The following is a 5,095-nucleotide window of genomic DNA, read 5'->3' as shown; positions in this document are numbered from 1 at the left end:
TCCTGTTTAAAGCATCTGGTTTCACCCCCTAGTGTGCCAGTTAGCATGTAACAGCTGAAATCCAGGAAACATCTTGCCAGAGTTTGTACAGCTCCAGGTGCAAGGAAGTTAAAGCACCCTCAACTCAATGTTTTCTTCTTTTGTGGGGAACAAAAGTATGATTTAGATGTTGTCTTCAACTACAACATCCAATAGTGAAGGATAGACCTTCACCTAACACTTTCATACCTCCAAAAGGACTCACAAACCCAGAATAAGGATGTTTTTTATTGACTTTAAAGATGACCACACTTATTTTTACAAGGTACAATGGGTGCGCCCTTCTCAGTGAGGATAAACTTTCAAGTGGACAATGTTAGTTAGTTAGTTTGTATACTTCTATCTATAAAAACAGCATTTGTCATTTTGTAACATATAAGTTTTCACTCTACATTATTCTGCCTTTGAATGCATGTCGTCATACTCTGTGTATCACATTATCAACATAATTTATGAGTATCCAAACTTTGAACATGATCTCATAGAATTTCATAAAGTGAATACACCCCCGTATGGGATTGAAGACTGAGAATAGCTACGAGAATAGTGTGTGAAGGTTGTGAAGGGTTTGATTGTGATTACATTTCAGCAAGTAAAATAACTTTGAGGCAGATTGTGATTAGGCAACTTGAACAACTTTATTTAAGGTTCGGGTTAAGGTTACAGCTTTGTTTGGACAAGTAAAACAATACAAAATAGTTAGAAATAATTAGAAATTTGAGAGTCTTGACTTTCTTTTGGGTTAAATGAGAAAAAAAGCCAACAAAAATTGTCCTTCCCACGTCACAGGGCTTCTAAAGTATGAGAAGAAAGAATGTTTTATCGTGTTTAATTCCTTTATGTTGTCCTTGTGATGACATGACATATTTACTCACTTTTAATGCACAAGAGAGATACATTTTAGTTCTCACATTTCACACAAATACTACAGATTTACGGGAAATCTGGCTGCCAAGATTACAAATTTTCCAAAGTAAGAACTTGAACGGCGGAGGTGACAGCCAATAAAGCTATCATGTGCACATATCTGGTTGTCAAGTATGTGGGCCCATGTGTTCTCTGTACAGCAGATACATGTGTTCATATGTGTTTGTGATATTGCTGATATCACTCACATGGCCGACATCAATCACTGGCAGACATGGGACAGATGTTAGCAGTGTTCCAGTAGACACAAATAAATCTGAACAGCTGGAAGACTTCTGAAAGAAGATGAGGGGCAAAACAGCCCTGAGGATATTATTTGTGTCCTTCGACTTTCCCTGCTGGTATAAAGAGTATCTGCTTCTGCAAATGCCCCAGGAGTATTCAGTCCCAGTCCTTCCCTACTGGAGATGACAGTAGGAACAAGAAAAAAGGCTCAAGGACATTGCAGTAGTCTCACCCTTGCTGCAAGTTTTCCCTCCAAGAAATTTCCTGTTGTTGTAGAGGAAGAGTGCAGAGAGGGAAGAAGCCCCTGGGGCCGCATGGACAATAAATTCACCATATTATCCCAGTATCCCCCTCTCCCCAACTCCCATTTACTATCATCTACTACTGTACCAAATGGGATAGAGACTTCCTCTGTCATGTTTGGGTTCATGACACGGGCTTGATAGACAAAATACAATCAATCTCAAATAACTGCCTTCATTAAAATGTGGTCCAGATGTATCATCTGACTCCATTGTTGAACATCAAGGGATTTAATAATTCAGACGAATTAAACCAAAACAATAATATTTAAAGGGTCGGTGACAGGAGGGTTTCCAGCCAGAGATTGCTGTTTGTGGAACTTTTGACACAAAACTGAGCTTTTATGGTGGATCCAATTTTATTGTAGGGGAGCCTTATGTTGTTCATCTTTAAAGTATACATTTTCTCACTGTCAAAATTTGCACCAAAAAAAGCTGAATTGATATATCTTTCAAGTATTGTCTATGTAGCCACAGTCTGATAAAGTTAATTAATCTGTGACATGAAGCTCAATTGTTGTCAACTAAATATGAAAAACATCAATGAGCCACAAGTTGCATCAGGTTATATGTTACTTTATTACCATGAACACGGCCATTTAGTTTATTTTGAGTTATTTCCATAGATACCACCCTGCTGCAGGAAATACTCACTAGGCAACCAAATGTATATTAATCCACCGCTGAAAGTAGACCCTAACAAATGCGCAATTTATTTTATTAATTTATAATGTGTTTCAGCAACTGAGTGTAATGGGTATCTGCAAGTTAATAGCTTGACATATCATGTGCTGCTTATACTGATTTTGAACTTTTTTGCGGACAATTTCCTCTCTAAGGCCATAATTAGAAACCCGATGCTTTTGAGCGCTGTGGAAACCGTGCTAATGCAAACTGAAATGAAAATGCTTATTAATAATAGACCAGTGAAAACCAGAAATAGCCAACTGCAGCCCGTAAAAATGAGCTCATTGCAAAGAATGGAGGCATGGGTTGGGTCAGAGAAAATCTGATAAATACAGATGTGACCGTGTGCTCACACATCACTCCACACCGTGCCGGCTTGCTGTTTGCCAGTGTGGCTAAACAGAAGGTTAACTAGCTCTGTGGTTCCTGTAATGTTAGAGTGAAACTGGAGAGCTTCTAATTTGACCAGAGATACCTCTTTCTGTCCATTTGTGTGCTTGTGTTTGTGTGTTTAAGAGCACGCCCTAGCCAAATGTAATTAGTGTGAAACCACTTAAGAGACACGTTGCTGTTAATATACCCAAAGAGACAATAACACCTTCACAAGGAAAAGGAGACCGGAGAGAAGAGACCTGAGACTAAAATAAGGAATAATTTAGATTTATCATTTGTGAAGAAGATGATTGCAAAGAAAGGATAATGATGACAATACCAGTTGTGTTAAAACTACAGACACTGAATGTGGCTATATATCAGAGTTAGTCAAGCCTTCCTCTTTCCAATCCCCCCTGATTATCTGGTCCTGAATTCTCCTCTCAACCCGAGCAGCAGGCTGATTAGTCTGACGCACTGAAGCAGAACCAGGCAAACTGGGAGAGGCAGTGTATCGATTGTCACATTGACCTTTCCTTTGCCACTGTTCTAGAGATGGGGGGGGGGTGCCTTCAAGACTCCAGCTCACCAGCAGTCGACGTGGCTAAAGGCGCTGCTCTGCACAAATGACATTCAAAGCTTTCAAACATTAAATGGTAATCATTTTGGTCTCAGCGGGGTAGCACCACCGTGCAACAACCTTCAGCTCGATCCTCTTGAGTAGAGATGGGATGATCAACAACACAGCCCGCCATGTTCATAGAAATGGCTGATGCCTACGGTCATGAAAGGGAGATGGGGAGTTTTTGTGTGTTGGGTTTGATTGGATCTTATCTAGACCTAAGCGTTGAGGCTGTGATTGTGTGTCTGGGTGTCAGTGGAAGTGGCAGGAGACACATATAGTAGATGTGCAGGGTGGGGGAGGTAAAGACTTGAATGTAAAACCATTTCTGGAGTCTGACGCACGATTGGTAGGATGGTCGGAGATGACAAAGGAGAGAACAGGGATCTGTGGTATTGTATAGTAAAGTCTTGGAGAGAAAATAAGAAGGATGTGGAAGAGAGGAGTTAGTAAGACCGACGGGGGAATCAACATAAGATTGTGGAGGGAGTGGGCAACCACATGAAGCCATGGGATCCAGATGGGACAGAAACAGATGTGTTGATCTCAGTAATATGAATGGATAAATAAATTAAAAAATCAAAGGACAACCTTGAAATGGGATTGAGGGGAAAGTTGATAACCCATGTGAAATTCATATGAAAATGAAGATGACAGTTGATGCTTCTGTACCTCTGACTAACATCCACCTAAGCAGGCACGCAACCTACAGCACACACGCAGACAGCCTGTGGGGAGCGTGTGATGATCAGACCATCACATAACCAACACATATCATCCGTTGCAGTGCACGGCAGGCCTGCCAGCAGGAGAATAGCAACACAGCAGCGTGACCTTTGTGATTGGAAGAGAAATGAAGGAATGAATGACCAGCTGATGGTTCAGACGACAGTAGTGGAACCAACTATCCTGGCTAAATTTCTATTGCCAGTCCTGTAACCGTACAAGTAGAAAATACATTAACAGAGATCCATGCAGTACAGTTGTGAAATGGTAAACTGCAAACCATCGGCCTATTAAGTGTGCAAAGAAGCAGACATGCAACCATAAAGGTCATAGCCTGGGAAAATCTGTCAATACTACTAACCGCCAAGATGCCTTTGAGGGAAGCATTCATTGCAGATGCAGATGCTGATGCTGCTCATGTGTAAACGTTAAAACAGTCTGTTTGCATTTAGATTTCTGTGTGAGCTTCTGTGTGTAAAACCAACTCACTCGTAGAAAACAGGTCAGAAACAGCTTTGGTGGTCATCAAAATCTGCCCACATTTCACATTAACTGTGAGTTTGATCCCTGTGCTGTTTAGTCTGTTTACTGTTTGAAAAACTGAGAATGAAAATAGATATGCAGCATATCCTGGTGTGATCAAATCATCCTCAAATGATCGCGCCACTCCAGCTTGGGAAGCCCCTCTATCGCACCCAGAGCTTCAGTCACGCAAACCACCTCAAATGGGTTTTTATATTGTAGTGAATTATCTCCTCGCGGAGAGCAGAAGGTTGAGATAAAGAGAGGATCTGTTAGCAACTTACTGGATCAACATCAGAGAACGGGCTGTTGGTGATGTGATGTGGTGCAGATGATCATACTGCTGATTCAGCTAGTTTGGAAACCAGAAACCAAAGACCCTCGATTCCCCTGCCTCCATGCTTCACTTTAATCCCCAACGACCCCATGCATGCCAGACACACACAAGCCACCAATACGGCTGTCTCCCCTCCCCCCCCGTCCTTACCCCTAGGAAAACTGTCTCTTCGCCTGCAAACTATCGTCACTCTTAACCACACCTCCATCTCTAATTTAACCAGAAATCTCATGTCTGGTGCCAGGCAAGCCCTGCCTCAGATGATCCCTCATGTAACCTCCAGCGCCGAGAGCTTGATTCAAACTCAGTGTCAACATTACCTTACAATCAAGCTTC

The sequence above is a fragment of the Cebidichthys violaceus genome, unplaced genomic scaffold (assembly GCF_023349555.1).
Source record: "Cebidichthys violaceus isolate CVI_PGR_0920_01 unplaced genomic scaffold, fCebVio1.0.p SCAF_20, whole genome shotgun sequence".
Classification (NCBI taxonomy): Eukaryota; Metazoa; Chordata; class Actinopteri; order Perciformes; family Stichaeidae; genus Cebidichthys; species Cebidichthys violaceus.
Note: the sequence above shows the minus strand (reverse complement) of the source record.